The sequence below is a fragment of the Macaca mulatta genome, chromosome X, assembly GCF_049350105.2.
Source record: "Macaca mulatta isolate MMU2019108-1 chromosome X, T2T-MMU8v2.0, whole genome shotgun sequence".
In the NCBI taxonomy this organism is placed as follows: domain Eukaryota; kingdom Metazoa; phylum Chordata; class Mammalia; order Primates; family Cercopithecidae; genus Macaca; species Macaca mulatta.
The window spans coordinates 148,141,260-148,162,888 of NC_133426.1; the positions used below are offsets into that span (position 1 = coordinate 148,141,260).

General features: G+C 41.4%; 1 pseudogene; it reads left to right on the forward strand.

Moving 5' to 3' along the window:
- Positions 1–1,110: 1,110 nt before the first annotated feature.
- Positions 1,111–9,373, forward strand: LOC114674825 (melanoma-associated antigen C2-like; annotated as a pseudogene).
- Positions 9,374–21,629: the final 12,256 nt, after the last annotated feature.

Consider the following 21,629-nt stretch of genomic DNA (forward strand, 5'->3'; position numbering starts at 1 on the left):
AGTTGTTCCACTGATACTTATTTCAACAAGACAGTCTCCAGTGCTAAAGCTGCAACACATTTTAATCAATTAAGCTTGCATTTATACATACTTTGTTGGTTTTGTTTTTCAGGAATTTCCATTCAGTTCCATTGGTCTATGTGTTAATCCGTGCACCCAGATAGCCAACGCTTCATACAATAGCTACTTTGTAATTCTTACTATCTGTTGGATGAATTGCAGTTTTTCAAGAGTATATTGACTATGCTTGGCTGTTTGCATGTCTTTATATTTTAGAATCAGGTGATTCATAGATGCCTTCATGTCCAAAGGCATTTGGTTGTTGTGATTTGGGATTACAATTATTCTATCGATTCTGTTTTAAGGAAAACTATTGAAACTTCGTTCCGATGAATTTATTTTATTTTATGTTCCTGTGGGTCTTCATTAATATTTTTGAATGACATGTAAATGGTTTTTCTGTAACGTTTTACTTTGGTTTGTTAGTTTTTTTTAAGGTATTTAATGTTTGGAATGATAGGTTAGAGGTTATGTTTTCTTTATTTTCATATTCATTGTTGTTGCAGAGAAACAAAGTTTATTTTTCGTATGCTGATTTTATACCTAGGAAATTCATGTATTTTCATCTATTAATAAGCTGGGCCATTCCGCTGTTGCTGGTGGTATGCGCATTTGAGCATAGATGCTGCTGCTGCTGCCCCAGTGAAGCACTTTAGACAGCAACTCCCAGCAGAGTGTTGTGGTCGGTGGACAAGGAACACCTCGGTGTCTCTAGCAGAGCGGCTGCTTTAAATCACAGGGACAGAGAACAATGATGTGGGCCTGGTACCAGTCCCCAAAGGTGGAGCACACAGCCCAAGAGTACTGACCTGAGCTTTTTTCCCCTAACATCTTCCAGAAATGAAGCTTCTTGACAGAACCCACCACCGTGAAACCCTCAAGGGCATCAAGGAGTATAAAAGAATAAAAAACCCATTCAAAATGTAGTAACTTCAAATAGCAAAGGAACATCAGCCCATACAGATGAGAAAGAACCAGCACAAGAACTCTAGCAACTCCAGAAACCAGAGCCCCTTCTTCCCTCCTCACTACCACACTAATTCTGCAGCAATGGTTCTAAAGCAGGGTGAAATGGCTGCAACGAGAGACAGAGAGTTTAGAATCTGGATAGGAACACAGATCATCGAGATTCAGGAGAAAGTCAAAACCAAATCCAAGGAATCTGAGGAATCCAATAAAATGATAGAAAAGCTGAAAGATGAAATGGCCATTTTAAGAAGGAACCAAGCAGAACAGATAAGGCCGAAAATCTCACTGAAGGAATCTCAGAACGCAATTAAAAGTAGTAAAAACAGAATAGACCCAACAGAGGAAAAATCTCTGAGCCTGAAAACCAGTTCTCCGAATCAACTCAGTCAGAAAAAAATTATATAGAAAAAGAATAAAAAATAATGCCTTAAACCTCCAAGATATTTGAGATTATGTAGTGAGACCAGTCCTGCAACACATTGACATCCCTAAAAGACAGGGAGAAAGAACAAGCAACTTGGAAAACAAATTTGAGGGTATCATTCACAAAAATTACTCCACTCCTGTTGGATGGTCAACATTCAAATTCAGGAAATCCAGAGACTCTCTGTGAGGTACTATACAAGACAACCATCCCCAAGTCACATAATCATCATATTCTCCAATGTCAAGATGAAAGAAAAAATATTAAAGGCAGCTAGAGAGGAGGAACAGGTCACCAACAAAAGGAACATCATCAGAGTGGACATCAAGGTGGATAAATGTCAGGTGATATTTATCCTGGTAAATATCAACACTATTCTTTGAGTAAATAATCATTTACATAGTACTTGCATATGCTTATGGGTTACATGAGGTATTTTGATACAGGCTTGCTATGTGTAATAATCACATCAGGGTAAATGAGTGACCCAACAGCATAGACATTTACCCTTTGTGTTTCAAGCAATCCAATTACACTCTTTTAGTTATTTCAAAAAGTACAACTAACTCATTTTGACTATGGTCACCCTGTTGTGATAGCAAATACTAAGTCTTATTGATTCTCTCTAACAGTTTTTTGTAAACATTAGCCATCCTCACTTCTCCCCCAGCACCCCTCTACATTTCTCAGCCTCAGGTAACCATCCTTTTACACTTTATCTCCATGAACACTATTGTTTTGATTTTTAGCCTCCACAAGTAAGTGAGAACATGTGAAATTTGTCTTTCTGTGCCTGGCTTATTTCACTTACCATAATGACCTCCAGTGCCACCCATGTTGATGAAAACGACAGGGTCTCATTGCTTTTATGGATGAATAGTACTCCATTGTGTATATGTGATATAATTTGTTTATGCAGTCATCTGCTGATGGACACTTAGGTTGCTTTCCAATCTTGGCTACTGTTAATCATGCTGCAGTGAACATGGTTGTGCGGGTATCTCTTCAGTGTACTGATTTCCTTCATTTGGGGTAAATACCGAGGAGTGGGATTACTGGATAGTATGGTAGTATTGTTTTCATTTTTGGAAGAGTCTCCAAGCTGTTCTCCATAGTGGTTTTACCAATGTGCATTCCCACCAACAGTATAAACAAACTGTGATACACCTATACAATGGATTACTATGCAGCCATAAAAAGAAAAGGTCTGCCAGACGTGGAAAGACAGGGATGAACATAAAAAGCGTGTTGCTAAAAGAAAGAATTTACTCTGATACCTTGGTTATAAATTACTCCTATTTCAGTTATCCAAGCTATGGTGTCCTTTTTATGTTAAGATTCCTGGCCAGGAGCACTGGCTCATGCCTGTAATCCCAGAATTTTAGGAGGCTGAGACAGGTGGATCACCAGAGGTCAGGAGTTCAAGACCAGCCTGTTCAACATGGTGAAACCCTGTCTCTACTAATAATACAAAAAAAAATTTAAACTTAATTACCTCTTCAAAGTTTGTCTTCAAATACAGTCACATTCTGGGATACTGGGTTTGAAGACTTGGATATATGAATTTTTGGAGTGAGTCATAATTCAGCCCATAACACCCTGCCAACTAAAATCAGAATTTCTGTGCCAAAAAATAAACTTGTTGTGTTAAGTCATGTAAATTTCAAGGATTTTTTGTTGTTGTTGTTCCATGAGCTTACCATATTTTATCTTCCTACTGGACTGCTCCTCATGCTTTTCTTAGGCTTATTTCAATATTTTCCTTACAAATAAATACTGCATATATTTCTGTTGCAAAATTTAGAAAAGAGGTAGAAATCACAATTCTCCCCTTTGGAAAGTTCCTCCAAAATTCAGCCCCCTATTCAGAAGTTTCCACAAACAACCATATGGTGTTTACATTTAAAAGCTGATTTAGAATTTTGAGAAAGATAGATGTGGTTTTTAAAATATAATTTATATATATATGAGCATGTGTGTGTGTTTATAACTACACATGGGTAATAATATACATATAGGTCTGCCACTTCCCTTTCCACTATTATAGGTTCAGTTGCATCCCCACTAAATTCTTATGTTGAAGTTTACATGTGGCATTATTTGGAGTCAGGATTATTTCAGAGGCAAGTAAGTTCAAAGTGGTTATTAAAGAAGAGCTGATACTATTCTTACTGAAACAATTCCAAAAAAATTGGAAAAGGAGGAACGTCTCCCTGACTCATTCTATGAGGCCAACATCATCCTCATAGCAAAACCTGGCAGAGACAAACAAACAAACAAAAAAAGAAAACTTCAGGTCAATATCCTTGAAGAACATTGATGCAAAAATGCTCATCAAAATACTGGCAAACCGTATCCAGCAGCATATCAAAAAGCTTATCCACCAGGATCAAGTAGGCTTGATTTCTGGGATGCAAGATTGGTTCAAAACATGCAAATCAACAAATATGATTCATCAAATAAACAGAAACAAAGATAAAAACCACGTGATTATCTCAATAGATGCAGAAAAAGTTTTTGATAAAATTCAGCATTCCTTCATGTTAAAAACTCTGAATAAATTAGGTGTTGAGGGAACATACCTTAAAGCAAAGTCTTAGGATACAAAATCAATGTACAGAAATCACTAGCAGTCCTATACACCAATAACAGGCAAGGTGAGAGCCAAATCATGACTGAACTTTTTTCACATTTGCCACAAAAGGAATAATATAGCTAGGAATACAACTAACAAGGGAAGTGAAGTATCTCTACAAGGAGAAAGATAAATCTCTGCTCGAATAAAACAGGGATGACACAAGCAAATGGAAAAACATTCCATCCTCATGGGTAAGAAGAATCAGTATCATGAAAGTGGCCATACTGCCCAAAGCAATTTATAGATTCAGTGCTATTCCCACTAATCTCCTACTGACATTCCTCATACAACTAGAAAAAAAACCTATTTTGAAATCCATATGTAACCAAAAAAGAAACCAAATAGCCAAGGCCATCCTAAGCAAAAAGAACAAAGCTAGAGGCTTCACGCCACCTGACTTCAAACTATACTACAATCTAAAGTAACCAAACAGTATGGTACTGGTACAAGAACTGACACATAGACCAATGAAATAGAATAGAGAACCCAAAATAAGACTGCACACCTAAAACCATCTGAACTTTGACAAACATGACAAAAACAAGCAATTGGTAAAGGACTCCTTGTTGAACAAAGGCTTGCCTTATGCAGAAAATTGAAACTACACCCCTTCCTTACACCATATACAAAAATAACTCAAGGTGGATTAATGACTTCAATGAAACCCCAAAACTATAAAAACTTTAGAAAACACCTAGGCAATACCATTCAGGAAATAGGCACAGGAGAAAATTACATGACAAAGATGCTAAACATAGTTGCATCAAAAGCGAGCATTGACAAACAGGATGTATTTAAAGTAAAGAACTTCTGCAGAACAAGAGAAACTATCAACAGAGTAAACAGACAACCCAGAGAATGGGAGAAAATTTTTGCAATCTGTGCATGTGACAAAGGTCTAATATCCAGCATCTCCAAGGAATTTAAACAAATTTACAAGAAAAAAACCACTCCATTAAAAGGTGGGCAAAGGACATGCACAGACACTTTCCAAAAGAAGACATACATGCTGCCAGGAAGCATATGAAAAAAGCTCAACATCACTGATCACTAGAGAAATGCCAATCAAAACTCCAGTGAGATACCACCTCAACCAGACAGAATGGCTATTATTAAAATGTCAAAAAAATAAGAGATCATGGTGAGGTTGTGGAGAAAAAGGAATATTTTTACTCTGTTGGTGCGAATGTCAATCAGTTCAACTGTTGGAGAGAATAGTCTGTCAAATTCTCAAAGACGAAGAGACCAAAATAGCATTCACTGAGCCAGCAAACCAATTACTGGGCATATATTTAAAGGAATATAAATGGTTCTATTATTAAGACATATGCAAGTGTATGTTCAATGAGGCACTATTCACAATAGCAAAGACATGGAATCAACCGAAATGCCCATCAATGATAGACTGGATAAAGAACATGTGGTGTATATATATACCATGGAATACTATGCAGCCAGGAAAAGGAATGAGATCAGGAGTTTTGCAGGAAAATAGATGAAGCTGGAGGCCATTATCCTTGGCAAAGTAACAGAGGAGCAGAAAACCAAATGTCAAATGTTCTCACTTACAAGTGGGATCTAAATGTTGAGAACACAAGGACACATAGAGGGGAACAATGCACACTAAGGCCTACCAGAGGGCAGAGGGTGGGAGGAGGGAGAGGGTCAGGAAAAATAACTAATGGATATTGGCTTAATACCTGGGTGATGAAATAATGCATATAACCAACCTTCATGACAGACATTTACATACATAAAAAGGCTGCACATCCTGAACATGCACCATGAACTTAAACTAATAGTTTAAAAAATGTGGTTATTAATGCCGTCCCTAATCCAATATGATGGGAGTCATTATAAAAAGGGGAAATTTGGACACCGTGCTATGAGTAGAGGGATGACCATGTGAACATACACAGAGTGAAGACAGCCATCTACAAGGCAGGGAGAGAGCCTGGAAAGCATCCTGCCCTCACAGCCCTCAGCAGGAACCAACCTTGTGTACACTTTGCTCTTGGACCACCAGACTCCAAAACTGTGAGAAAGTCACAAAACTCTGCAAATCCAATCATGAGGAAAAAGAAAACCAAATATAAAATGGGCAAGATAATCTGAAACGATATGCCAGCAAAAACATATACAAATGGAAAATAAGCACATAACACTGTCGAATGTCCTATGTCATTACAGATATGCAAATTAAAACAACTAGGAGATAGCACTCGACCCCCAGGAGAATGGCTGAATTCCCAAACACTGCAACATCAAATGTCGACATGCATGTTGAGCAACAGGAACTTTCAGGCGCTTAGTGAGATAGACCTGGAGGAATCATGAATGCATATTTCTAAGTGAAAGAAGAATACCTAAAAAGGCGACATAATGTAAGATTCCAGTCATACAATACTCTGGAACACTCAACTATGAGTACACTAAAAATACCAGTAGTTTCCACGGGCTGATGGGTTGGGGGTGGGACATGGGGGATTGATAAATAGGTGGAGTTCACAGGAGATTTAGGATGGTGAAACAATTCTGTATGATAATGGAATGATGAATATTTGATATTACACACGTATCAAAAAGTATAGCATCCCCAATGTTGAGTGAGTCCTGATGTAAACTGTGGACTTGACTTAATAATGAGGCATCAATAGAAGTCAAATAAACTGTAGCAAGCATGCCATAATAATACAAAATGTAAATAATAGGAGACACTGTGTGTGTGTGTGTGTGTGTGTGTGTGCGCGTGCGCGCGCATGCATGGGGCAGGGCAGGAGGATGGTGTAGATATTTAGGAAATCTCTGTACTTTTGATGAGGTTTTCTCTTTGTAATTTTGGATTAACAATGCTCTAAAAATGAAGTCTGTTAGTTTTTTAAAAGATGCAAATAATTTGAACAGACATTTTACCAAAGAGGATATACACACTGCAAAGAAGCATATAACGTCATTTGTCATTAGGGAGATGCAAACAAAATACAAAAAAAATTGGAATGCACACTTGTTTGAATGACTACAATCTGAAAATCTAAAATGCCAAATGTAAGCGAGGATATGGAACAATGGGTATTCTCATTCCTTGCTAGTTGTAATGAAAAATGATACAGCCACACTTTTAAACTCGTATTTTATGGACTTACGCATATGATAAACTGTGAAAGTTAAAATAATGTGAACTGAAAAGAGAGCATAGTTGCTAGGAGCTGTGGAGAAGTGTAGTGACTGACCTCAAATCGGATGCACACGGGACATGTAGGGTGATGGAACTGGTCAGTATGATACTTGGGAGGTAAATGTAGTACTCAATACATTTGCCAAAACACATATAACTTCACCTCATAATTAAATCTGATGTGTGTATATTAAAAAATAAACACGAATTGGATTTTTTAAAAGGGTCCCGGGCTGCTGAACAGATGACGTTTTTTTTCTGGGACAAGAATAGGCAAAGAAGCAACAATAAGGAAGCCTTTGACATAGGCTAGGTGAGAGCTGATATTAACTTCACACACAGCAGTAAAGGGGAAGGATTTGATATGGATTTTAGAAGAAAGGTTGCTGTCTGGACAGAAGAGCGAGAGAGTATAGGCCCTAGGAGGCCCAGTCCCACTGTGGGTGGATGCGATTCTCCCTCCCTTCCACCTTGCAGGTCTCAGGGATGGGAGGGGCTTATTTGGAGGTGAAAGACTCAGATGGCTAGAGGCAGGGAGCTCAGGCAGTTTCGGGAGTCCAGGCACAGCCCCTAGGAAGGTTGGAATGGAATGCCCATGGATGGTAGTGCCCCTCCCCTGTCCCTGCGCCTGTGGCCAGCTCTGGAGGACATCAAGCTTGCCAGATGTACAACTTTCTGACTTCCATTTTAGGAGTCAGTCAGAGAAAAAGATTTCTCTGGGGAGGGCAGCTTCAGTTAAGCAGAGGGAGGAACCCCAGGGCTGGCCACTTAATGAGAAGAGAACTCTGTGGAAAGACAGTGATCTCCCATCACAAAGCACCCGGCACTCCCCACCTACTATCAGTTTCCGAGTCTGGGGCTCTGCCTGCCATCTGTGCCCCGAGATGCTCTCTCACATCCTCCTACAGGTTCCCAGGGAACAAACCCCTTATAAAGACAGGTGACCTGTCAGGCCCTAGAACACCGCCTTAAGAGAAGAAGAGCTGTAAGTCGGCCTTTGTCAGCCATCATGGGTGAGTTTCTCCACTGAGGCCACTCACACTGTCCCTCCCTCCCTCAGGCCTCTGGGATCCCATGCTCCCCATCCCTGCTTAAAGGATGCTACTTCTGAAAAACAGTCAGCACAGCTCTCTTCCCAAGCCTTCCCCACCTCAACTTTGAGCAAGACTTCCAGAACCCAATTCTGATACAGGTCTTGGTAGATGCACAGGGTTCCACAGATGAGGAGGAGGAAGCCTCCTCCATTTCCTCTTCCTCTTGCCACTTTTTATTCCCCTCCTGCTCTTCCTGCTCTTCCTCCTCCTCATCCTCTATTCTGGTTCTGGATGCTCTAGAGGATGAGGACATGCCCGCTACTGGGTTTCCAATTCTTCCCGAGTGCTCCCAGGGTTCCTCTTCATGATGCTCCCCAGAGACCTCTGAGCTCCTGCTCTTTTTCCCCTTTGTGAGGCCCATTGGATGAGGAGTCCAGCAGGCAAAAAGTGGAGGATACACCTACATGGCGTGCCTTGTCAGACAGTGAATCCTTGCTCACAAGTGCACCGGATGAAAAGGTGGCTGAGTTGGTGCAGTTGCTTCTCCTCAAGTACCAACCAAAGGAGCCTGTCACAAAGGCTGAGATGCTGAAGACTGTCATCAAGAAGTATAAGGACTGCTTTCCTGTGATCTTCGGGAAAGCTCATGAGTTCACAGAACTAATGATTGGCATTGCCCTGACTGAGATGGACCCCAACAACCACTCCTATGTCTTTGAAAACAGTAGAACTCAGCGACCAGGGGAGGCTGAGTGATGGCCAGGGAATGTCCAAGAACCACCTCCTAATTCGTATTCTGAGTGTGGTCTACATCAAGGGCAGCTGTGCCTCTGAGGTCATTTGGGAAGCACTGAATTCGATAGGGTGTATGCTGGGAGGGAGGCCTTCATTTATGGGAAGCCCAGGGAGCTCCTCACTGTAGATTGGGTGCAGAGAAAGTACCTGGGGCACCGGGAGGTGCCCAACAACGCTCCTCCACATTATGAATTATTGTGAGGTCTAAGATCCCATTCAGAAATCAAAAAGAGGAAAGTCCTAGAGGTTTTAGGCAAGCTCGACAGTACCATTGCTAATTCCTTTCCATCCTGGTACGTGGATGCTTTGAAAGATGTGGAAGGCAGAGCCCAAGCTGTAATTGACACCACAGATGATGCTGCTTCCACGGCCAGTGCAAGCCCCAGTATCATGTCCACCAACTGCTGTCCTGAGTCAAGTCTGAGGCTGAGTCCCCTTCTGTGTTTGAAGAGGGCAGTCGAGGTTCTAGGCAGGGGAGGGCGAGAGTGGAGCTGGAGGGACCACAGTGTTCTTTGTGTTCCTGTTTCATATGAGTGACTTAGAATTTAACATTTTGTTGGCGGGAGGCAGTATTTTTCAAATGCTTCCCCTTTTGGTTGGCTGAATTCACTTCAGAATCTTAGTTCATGAAAATCGTCACACATGTACTGCTGTTTGTCTGGTTTAAGAGTAAGGATTTGATAGTTTGTAAGGAAAACCTTCTGTCTTATCTGGAACAGTAGAATGTGGTATTGGGATTGGATTGGAATTTTCTTTGAAATGTGAAAGAACTCGGTATTTAAATCGTGGAACAAAATACAGGATTGTTAATTTTTGACATTCCTCATCCTCCTTATTCCGTTGTTCTTGACAACTACAGCTATATATCTGGGTTTGTTTGGCTTGTTCAAGAAAGTAGCAGAATTTAAACCTTAATAAATAAAAGCACCGCTGAGTCTGTTACTTGCTGAACATTATTTCAGCATTCGCTTGCGGAAAGCACTGTTCTTTGTGGGGATACTATCAAAACAAGGTTTCTTCCCACCCATAACACGATAAAGTCTAGGTTCAGAAGCCATATCAGGAAGGGGAAGATTTTCTCTATGATCTAAAGAGTGAGTTTCAACAGTGGGGACGTGAGACTTTAGATGGCGCCTTCAAGTGAAAAGGCTCTGAGCTCAGGCAGTTTTGGGCTTTGGGAAACTGCAGGTGCTTCTGTGGGAGCTGATTGTTATGAAGCCGGGTGGTGGCAGGGCCCAGACTCTCAGAAGGTGAGAGAAAAGCCTGGAATGGAAAACTACTTGAGCAGTTGGCTCTGGGTGGAGGATGAAGCAGAGAGGAGTCTCCACATGGGGAAGTCATGGAAGGTGTCCTGTGGCTCTGTCACTGGGGAGCGTGAACACAGTGCAAGGACTAGGTGATTGATCCCCATCATCTGCAAGGGTTTCCTGAGAAATGTGGTGAGAACTCCTTGATGTGGTGCTCAGAAGCCTCCAGGCTGACACTCATTTGCCAGGCCTGGGAGAGCCAGAACCCATGCCATTGACAGGACTTTTAGTTGGGTTCTTTTGAATGTAATGTGGACAAGTCTAAGTGAGATCTACATTTTTAGTGAAGCATAAATAAAACTAGTGGTTGGATGGACCAGCAATGGGGAAGGTGAAAGGGAGTTTGTTCTTGACTCAAAATACGATCTTTCAGTTGCATTCCAGCTGCAGACGTCTGGCCTTACCCAAGTTATACGATATATCCTTTCAGAAAGACAATGTCCTGAGTTGTATTTGTGAAGCTGAATTATTGGTTGAGTTCTTCTTCCGTGACGTATTCGGCTACATATTTTCCCAGATTTTTGCGTAATAAAAAGAAGAGCTGAAGTTTTCAAAAAAGGCAGTGGTAGCCTTGGGCTTATAATCATAATTGATATCAACTGCCGTTTATTAAGTACCAGTGTATTTCGGACCCTGTGCCACATGCTTTACTCACATTCCATATATTCCTGCAATTCTACAAGACAGAACTTATCCAACCCATTTTACACATGGAGAACCTGAGGCTCATAGTGCTTGATAACTTCCCCAAGATCACTTGGCTAGAATGCGACAGGGCTGGTACTTGAACCCTGGTGTGAATTCATCTAGGCCCACACTGTTCCCACTGCCCCCAGCCTGAGGGAGGCCTTCTGCCTGTTATGTCATTTCTCTTCACACTTCTCAATGTCTCTGAGGTGACCTGAAGAAGACCCTGTGGCTAAGATATTAGGTTAAGCCTAAAGAAGGAAGGTGACACTGACAATGAAATACAATTCAGGACCTGTTGTGGCCTTTCTTTACTTAAAGTCCTCCTGTTGTGAGGCCTGGGTGTCTTGAGAGCTGACTCTGTCCAAGTGTCAGCAGTTGTGTTCAGTCCCAGCTCTTTCCCACATTCTAGGACCCTCGTTTTGACCTTCTCTGCGCGCTCCCTTGTCTAATTCTGGAACCTGGTCCGCTGATCAGCTTGTCACTAAGGGTTCTTCTTGTGAAGGCTGTGGCCTGCTCCCAGGGCTGTGGCCTGGAGTCAACTGCCCGTCCCCTGCCATAGGCCATTCCTACTCTCTGCAGCCATTCCCTGACTCTTCCATCCCTCACCCAGCATCCTCTGTGATAACAACAGTTCTTTGATATAAATGTGCGTTTTGGACAGTGATGTTTCAATACCCATAATGGGAATCTTCAACACACTCTCAAAGAATTCCCAAATAAGCTGGTGAGTAGATCTTATTTGCCACACAATATACTGGTTTTAGGGATGGAATCCTAAGGTCAGAGACAGAGATTTGATATCATCCTGAAATTTGATATTACGAGTAGGATTTTAAAGAGATGTATTATTTGAAAGAGGCCACTGAACACATACACAGAGGAATGAATTTTCATTTCATTTGGTTTTGGTGATCCAAAACCAAAGCTTCCCTATAAACTTTGTAGAAGAGACTATAGAAATCACTTTGTAAATAAACAACTATGAGAAGCCAAATTTCTAAAAAACAAAACTACCACAACATTCTGAAGTCCACCCCTGATGTGAACAAGGGTTCCCTGGCGGACATGCTAGCTCTGATGTAAAAAGAAAGCAGTAGTGCACTATCCTTCCCCTGTCTCTTGTCTGTGTAGCTGCACCACAGGGAGTTCCTGGTTTGCAGTGTGTCACAGGCACCTGTGCAACTGTAGGAACGGTCAGTCACTGGAAGGTAGCAGAGGTTCACAGGGTAAGATATTTAGCAAACATCAAAAAATGAGAAAATTCTCAGCCTAAAGAGATTTTATAGGTTACTAAAACGACAGTGTAGTCCGGGCATGGTGGCTCACGCCTATAATCCCAGCAATTTGGGAGGCTGAGGTGGGTGCATCACCTGAGGTCAGGGGTTTGAGACCAACCTGGCCAATACTGTGAAATCCTGTCTCTACTAAAAATACAAAAAAATTAGCCAGACGTGGTGGCGGCCACCTGTAATCCCAGCTAGTCGGGAGGCTGAGACAGAAGCATCACTCGAACCTGGGAGGCAGAGGTTGCAGTGAAACCAGATGGCACCACTGCACTAGTCTGGGTGACAAGAGTGAGACTCTGTCCACCCCCCCCCAAAAAAAAATGACAGTGCAGAAATTGGTATTGAGGAAAAAAGGTGGAGCCCTCCCTGCGAAGACTTAAATAATTGTCTTAAAACTAGATGTAATACTGTATTTGAAATCGCAGTTTCGTAATAGGATCTGAAAATAGTTGGGAGAGTTCACGGCAAGGTTTGCCTTTCCAGAAACTCTTCCAAGAAATGAAGGGACTTATTGTCATAAATGTTCGTAGTTTCTTATCATTTTCTTATGGGAAAGACTACAAGTGCACATTTCTATCGTGTCTGCCTCTCTTTCCTGGGTGGTGTATTTGTAGTTAGGGAGAAGCCAGTGAAACAACCCCATGCTTTCTTTTCACTTCAGCAGTTACCATAGGTTGTGATGTGATAAGCTGGAAGCAGCCTCGATTCCTGGATCACGGGAGAGCCGAGACTCATCGTGTATTTGTTTATTATCCCATAAGAAAATACCAAGGCTGGGCGGCTTAAACAACAGAAATTTATTGTCTCACATTTCCGGAGGCTGAAAATCCAAGATCAAGATGTTGGCTGATTTGATGTATCCTGTGGCTTTGTTCTGTGGCTTGTAAATGGCTCTGCCTTCTGACTGGATTCTCACGTGGTTAGTACTTGGTATGTGTGTCTGTGTCCTAATTTCCACTTCTTATAAAGACATTAGTTATATTGAATAAGGTCCTACGTATATGACCGTATTGTCTCTTCAAAGGTTCAATCTCCAAATATCCAAGGTTTAAGACCTTGGATATATGAATTTGGGGCAGGGGCACAATTCAGTCCATAACACCCAACCAACTCAAATCAGAATTGATGTGCATCAAAGCAACCTTGTTGTGTAAAGGCATTTAAATTTCAGGAATATTTTTTCTGTTCCATCAGCTTGCTGTTTCTTTATGTGACTATGGCACTGCTCCTTTTCCTGTTCTTAGGCTTACTTCAATGTTTTACTTAAAAGAAAATAATGCATGTGTTCTTGTTGCAAACAATTCTAAAAAATACATATCAATCACAATTTTCCCCTTTATAAATTTTCTCTAAAATTCAGTCTCTCACTCAGAAGTTACCACAATTAATGATGTGGTTTGTAAAAACTAAAAGCTGATTTCAGGCTTTTATACACATAGATGTGCATATATATATACAGACACACACACACACGCACACTATACGTCTATACATGGGAAATGATACACATATAAGTCTGCCACTTGCCATTACCACTATTCTAAGTTTGTCTGCCTCCTCCCCAAAATCCTATGTTAACCAAATATGGCATTATTTGGAAACAGGATCATTTTAGAGGCAATCAAGTCAGCAAGAGGTTACTAATAAGGGCCTTTATCCGATATGACTGAAGTCCTTATAAAAGCGGGAAATTTGGATACAGAAATACGTATAGAGATATGATAATGTGAACAGACGTGGGGTAAAGACAGCCATCTACAAGGCACAGAAAGAGGCCTGGAAAACATCCTTCCTTCATAGCCTCGGAAAGGACCAATCTTGCAAACACCTCGCTCTTGGACTGCCAGAATCCAAAACGGCGAGACAGGAAATCTCTGTTTCTATCACCCAGCTTGTGGTAGTGTGCTATGGCGTCCTAACAAACCAAAATACTTGCTTATTACAAGGGATGCAGAAGCTTTCCATGAAAACACATATAGATTTCTGTTACTTTTGTAATAACTCCCTAGAATTCTAATTGATTTCTGTGAAATAACAAATTGAACAAATCTTCTCCTGATGAACATATATTCATTTCTCCTTTGTGGCTATAATTAATAGAACTACAATCAACAACTTTGAACAACTTCTTGGGCAAATTCATGTCATGTCTTATACAAAAGTCATATGAATGTGGAAACTGAGTCAAAATAAACAGAGCATGAATGTTTTCTATTTTTTAACATGTTGCTGACTTATTGCCCAAAATGTTTCAGCAATTAATTTTCTACAAAATAAATGTATATGAATACCTAGCATTTTCACACACATACTTTATCAATCTATTGAATTTTGGTCAAACTTACGAGTGCAATCTTTACATGACCTTGGGTTTGGTCACCTAACAATTTTAGATGAAACACCAAAAGCACCAACCATCTATGAAAAAAGAGATAAATTGAGTTTCATTAAAATTAACAAATGTTATTCTGCCAAACACATTGCAAAGAGAATGAAAAACAAGACAAAAGTAAGGATAAAAGATTTGGGAAACCAGCCTCTGACAAAAGACATACATTAAAATATACACTGAACACTTAAGATCCAACTGGAAGAAAACAAAAAGTCTGATTTAAAATGGGCAAAAAAGAAAAAAAAAAGAAAAAAATCTGAACAGGCACCCCACCAGAGAATATATATGAATGACAAATAAATATAAGAGAAGATTTTTAACATTATTTGTAATTAAGAAATTGCAATTTAAGGCTGGGCGCGGTGGCTTGCACCTGTAATCCCAGCACTTTGGGAGGCCCAGGCAGGCAGATCACGAGGTCAGGAGATCGAGACCATCCTGGCTAACATGATGAAACCCCGTCTCTACTAAAAATACAAAAAATTAGCTGGGCGTGGTAGCACATGCCTGTGGTCCCAGCTACTCTGGAGGCTGAGACAGGAGAATCGCTTGAAACCAGGAGGCGGAGGTTGCAGTGAGTTGAGATCGCACCACTGCACTCCAGCCTGGGCAACAGAGTGAGACAGTGTATCAAAAAAAAAAAAAAAGAGTAAAGAAATTGTAAATTAAAATTAGAACAACCAGGGGATAGCACTATATACTCATGAGAATGGCTGAAATCCATTGGACTGAAACAACAAATTCTGACAAGTATGTGGAGCAACAGGAACTTTCCATCATTGTTAGTGGAGTGGTATAGACATAGAAGAATTGTGAAAGCATCTTGCTAAGTGAAAAGAGAAAATACAAAAATGGTGCATAACTGATGAGTCCAACCATATTCTGGAACAGGTAACTGTGGATACAATGAAATGTTCAGTGGTTTCTGGGACCTCCGAGGCAGTAGAAGTTGGAGGGGGATAGATGAATAGGTGAAGCCACAGGAGATTTGGGATGAGGAAACAATTCTGCATGTTACTGTAAGGGTGAATACTTATCATTATACATTTGCCAAAGCCAACATCACGTGCAACACTAAAACTGAGTCTTGATGTAAAATGTGGACTTTACTTAATGATGTAGCAATACAGGTCAATCGATCCGAGCAAATGTGCAACATTATTACAAAATGTAAATAATAGGAGTCGCTGTGTGTGTGCAATTGCAGTAAATGTGCAACATTATTACAAAATGTAAATAATGTGAGTTGCTCTGTGTGTGTGTGTGTGTGTGTGTGTGTGTGTGTGTGGGAGTGGAGATATGTGGGAACCCTGTGTTTCTTATGAAGTTTGCTCTCTGAATTTTCTGATCAGCAATATTCTGCCGGGCACAGTGGCTCACACCTGTAATCCCAGCACTCTGGGAGGCCGAGGTGGGCAGACCACGAGGTCAGGAGATCGAGAACATCTTGGCTAACACAGTGAAACCCTGTCTCTGCTAAACACACACACACACACACACACACACACACACAAATTAGCCAGGCATGGTGGCGGGCGCCTGTAGCGCCTGTAGTCCCAGCTACTCCAGAGGCTGAGATAGGAGAATGGCATGAACCCGGGAGGCAGAGCTTGCCATGAGCAGAGATGGCACCACTGTGCTCCAGCCTGGGCGACAGAGCAAGACTCCGTTTCAACAATAACAACAAAGCCAATGATGTGAACAGACACATCACATAAGAGAATATACCAATTGCTAAGAGGCATTTGAAAAGATGATCAAATTCATTTGCCATTAGGGCAATGCAAAGGAAAACCAGAAAATATTACACTGCACACTTACTAGAATGACTCTAATCCAAAAATCTTAAAATACCAAATGTGATAGAGGTTATGGAGCAACAGGGATTCTCATTCCTTGCTGGTTAAAATGAAAAATGATACCCCACTCTTTTAGAAGTGAATATCTTATGAACCTATTCATATGACATTCTGCGAAAGTTACAACTCTAGGAACTATTAAGAAAAAGAAAGCAGGGGCCGGGCGCAGTGGCTCAAGCCTGTAATCCCAGCACTTTGGGAGGCCGAGATGGGCGGATCACGAGGTCAGGAGATCGAGACCATCCTGGCTAACACGGTGAAACCCCGTCTCTACTAAAAAAATACAAAAAAAAACTAGCCGGGCGAGGTGGCGAGCGCCTGTAGTCCCAGCTACTCGGGAGGCTGAGGCAGGAGAATGGCGTGAACCCGGGAGGCGGAGCTTGCAGTGAGCTGAGATCCGGCCACTGCACTCCAGCCTGGGCAATAGAGCGAGACTCCGTCTCAAAAAAAAAAAAAAAAAAAAGAAAAGAAAAAGAAAAAGAAAGCATAGCTTCTAGGATCTTGGGAGAAGTGCAGAGGTTGACTTCACAGGGGAATTGTAGGCTGATGGAACTGGTCAGTATGATACTTGGGTATTAGATACAGGACTCTATGCATTTGTTACAATGCATATAACTTTACATAATAGTTAAATCTGATGTGTGTAATCTTAGAAAATTAACTACGGTTTGGAATTTGTAAAAAATAATGGGCTGCTGAAGAGACAATGGATTTTACAGGGATAAAGAAAAAAAAATAAAAGAAGCAACCATAAGGCAAGTGTTGCCATAGTCTAGGGGAGAGATGATGTTAGTTTCACCCAAAGCCCTAGTAACGGAGATTGACTTAAGTAGATGGATTTGGAATGAACTTTAGTAGTTGAGGGAACAGAAGATGCTGTTGCATTGGGGGTTAAGATAAAGAAATGGAGGCATCCAGGACACACACACACACACACACACACACACACACACACACACACACACAATCTTGCCACTTTTGCTATTAACAAAAATGAAATTGAGCCATGATTTGGTTCTTATGGTTTATTGTTAGAATTCATGTGTGTTTTATAACCTCTCTGATATACAGGTAAATGTTACTTCTTCCTCAAACGATGGGAATGCCCTCCACTCCCCCAATCCCGTGATCAACAAATCTACATTCATGGCAACTATGGTAAACCTTCACTGGCAGAGGCAGCATGTTCCCTGAAGGCTGAAACTAAAGTGAGGAAAAGGAACTGAAGGTGAGTCATTTGGGGCATGTTTGGAGAAGGGTTGTGTTCACTCCTTTAAAAAGCTCCCTGACACTGTCCCACTGATTCAATCCCGAGATCATTAGTCCCTTTCTCTTCTGGACAGAAAAATTCCTCCCAGTACCAGGAGATAAAAGGATGGGCTGCCATTTTCTTTTCACCTTCCATAAGAAGTGCTCCCTTCTTGGGAACTCAGAAGAAAAGCTCCATGAGGATAATTCCCAAGGACATGGGGGCCAGAGCTTCAATTTACCCACCAGTTCCCTCCCAGGCTGGGAGAAGAGCTTCTTTGTCTGTGGGTTTCCACCTTGAGCGCTGAGGTTTGATCCACCAATCCTGGCTATGAGCAGAGGCCCACTGCCCCTGGGACACTGAGCCAGAGCTGAAGAGGGAAGTCAGCTCATGAACGACTCAGTTGATCCTGGCTGTAGTGGGTAGACAGAACCCCAACTCTCACTGAATTCTCTGGCAAAATCACATGTCAACCTCGTTTGGAATCTCAGGGCTCCTGAATCCTTCTGAGGGTCCTGTCAGGAGTAAGAGCAGCTGGAATTCCTTTCATGTGGACCTCCAATCCATATGGAGAGGGTCTTAGGCCACTACTCCAATCACATTTGGGCAAGCTGGCACTGGCTCTAAGGCGATAAACTGTTTGTGGACCTTGTCAGGTTTCTGTCATCAACACAACATCCCCTGTTCATGACTTTCTGGAATAGAACTGCTTGTGTTATATTTCTTGGATCCCCAGAGTTCCAGAGGTCAGCAGAAGGACTGGTCTAATAGGAAGGGGAATAAATCCATCATTGTTCCAGGTAGCTTTCCTCCAACCACTGTTGAGTTCTAAGTCCTACTCTGAGATAGCAAAAGGCTCTTGAAAGTAGCCAGACCTTCTATTGGTTGAGACAAGGGGATGGAAGGAGCTGCCATTGCCTCCCTTCCTGTTTGACTCATACTATCTTGCTTCCTTCTGTTACTGACATGATCAACATTCCCAGCCTCTTTCAATCCTTTCACCTCTATCCTTACTGATGCTCTAATATATTTTTACTGCTGACTCCATAAAAAATAATCTAAACAAAGACTTATTTATTATTCTGTATATATCCATGTATATTTGAAGTTTTTTTATTTTTATTTTTTGGAATACAGTATTTTTAAAGTAGGCTTTAAATATCCTAGTAACAGTTTTGTGTATGGGGTGAAGAAGGGTTCCACTTAAATTAGGGTTTTTATATGGATACTCAGTTGATCTGCTGACATCAGTTTCAACAAGGCTATTCCATGCTCTGAAGCTGTGAATTTTTTTTTTTTTTAAATCAGGTAAGAACGCATGTGCACAGGTTTTTTTTTTGCTTTTGTTTTTCAAGACTGTCCATTCAGTTTCATAGGTCTATTGACCAACCCCTGCACCTAAATTTAAAACTCTTCATCACATTAGCTTCTTTGTAATTCTTACTATTGGATAGACTATTTTCTGTTTTTCAAGAGTATATTGACTATGCTTGACCACTTGCATGTCTTTATATTTAGAATCAGGTGACTCACACATGTCCAAAGCCATTTGCTTGTTTTGATTTGGGATTTCAATTATTCTATATTTTCCTCTACTTTTTGGAAGAACTAACTCATTTAAAATATTGAATCTTCATGCCTATGAATTATTTTTTAGTTTATATTTATGTGAGTCTTCATTAATATCTCTTAAAAACATTTTAATATTTTCATCTGTAAAGTTATTATTTCTGGTTAAGTATTTTTCTCGGATGCATTTTTGGTTAAGTATTTTTCTTAGTGGATATTCGTTTGAATACTGACCTTATATTAGAAAACTGATATACTATTATAAATTGAGTAAATTATCTTTAGTTCTTTTGGATTCTTTTCATGCTCAGTAGTGTCATCCATTAATCACAGAAGTTTGGTTTCCAACTGGCCAATCCTCATTCCTTTCATTTATTCCTCTTTGCTTACAACATTTACCACTACCTCTAGTATAAAGAGTAGTAGAAATACTTGTAGCAGAAACTCTAGGTTAAGTCCCAAGTTCAAACTTCTACTTTCAATATTTAAAATATTTAAAAGGCATATCTTTTATCTAGTTTGATCACATTTTTTTCATGTTATTTTATTTTAGAATAATTTTAGATTTAAAAGAAAATTGACACAATGTTCAAGAACATTCTTTTATGTCCCATAATCTATTCCCCCTGTTATTAACATCTTACTTTGGTAAGGTTTCCTAAAAGTAATGAACCAATATTGATATGCAAACATCCTTTGTTTATTAACAAACATACTTTGTTCACATTTATTTCCTTGTCACGAAAAACTATTTTCTGTCCCAGGATCCCCTGAGGATACTCCGTTACATTTATTCATCATGTCTCTTTCAATGCCCGTTGGCTGTGCCAGTTCACTGAGACTTCTCTTGCTTTTGAAAACATTGACAGTTTGGAGATGTATTGTCAGGTATTTTGGAAAACAGCCTTTGATTGGGAAATACAAGATTTTTTAATGTTTTGATGTAGGTTATGTTTCCTTGGAAGATGAACAGAGAAGTGAAGTGCCATTCTTATCATATCATACCGACGGCACAGAGTACCAACACAATCTGTCATTGATGATAGTTTGATCACCATGGTGAGGTAGAGATTTCCAGTTTTCTTCAGGGTAAAGTCACATTAATTTTTTCCCTGGGTCATGCTGTCATCTTGGGAAGGACAGAAGACCCAGGAGCAGCCAGTAGTCACATGAGGCCTCTGAGGGAAAACTGCAGAGACTTCTTGCCCACAAAGAGGAGGATCCACAGAAACCAGCTCCCCCCCGTTGTCATCCCCGGGAGGCCCAGGGGCATGGTGACCCACAGGGGTGTCCCCTGACATCTTAGGGGGGAGAAAGAGGACAAGGCTGTGCTCTGGTGAGTCTCAGTTCAGATCATGAGAGCGGAAGATCACGAGGGGTCCTTCCAGGCATCCCCAGGCTGATACAGAGGACGGACTGGTGAGCTACCCCACCAAGGACACAGGAGGACCCCCCAAAACCAGCCCATTTTCACTCCTAGGAGGCCTTGGGCAGGGCCATTAGGGAGAGATGCTAGGGTGCTCCAGTCCCTCTTGGGGCTTTCATGGAAATGGGAACCTTGATCTGAAAAACAGTCTCTGGAGACAAGAGGGAGGGAGTGGAGGCTGTGTCAGGAATAGAGGAAGACAGAGGGTCCTTCCCACGCTATTTCAGGCGGAGGGCAGCGGAGTCCTGCCTGGGGCCTGGGAGGCCATATCCCACTATGGATGGATGTGATTCGATCTCTCTTCTACCTTGCAGGTCTCAGGGATGGGAGGGGCTTATTCGGAGGTGAAAGACTCAGATGTACAGAGGCAGGGAGCCCAGGCCGTTTCAGGAGTCCAGGCACAGCCTCTCAATAGGGCAGGAAGGAAACACCCATGACCGGTAGTGCCCTCTGTCCTGTCCCTGTGCCTGCTGCCAGCTCTGGAGGAGCCCATCAGGGTCCCCAGATGTACAACTTTCTGACTTCCACTTTGGGAGTCAGCTAGAGGGGAGATTATCTCTGAGGAGGGCAGCTTCGGTTAAGCAGAGGGAGTTGCACCAGGGCTGGTCACGCAACAAGAAGAGAAGTCTGTTGAAGGACAGCGACCTCCCAACACGGAGGGGAGGCGCAGGCTGCACCCTGCCACTCCCTGCTGTTAGCCCTAGGAAAAGGTGGGGTGTGAGCGTCAAGGACTGGGGAGGTGGGAGCAAGAGTCCG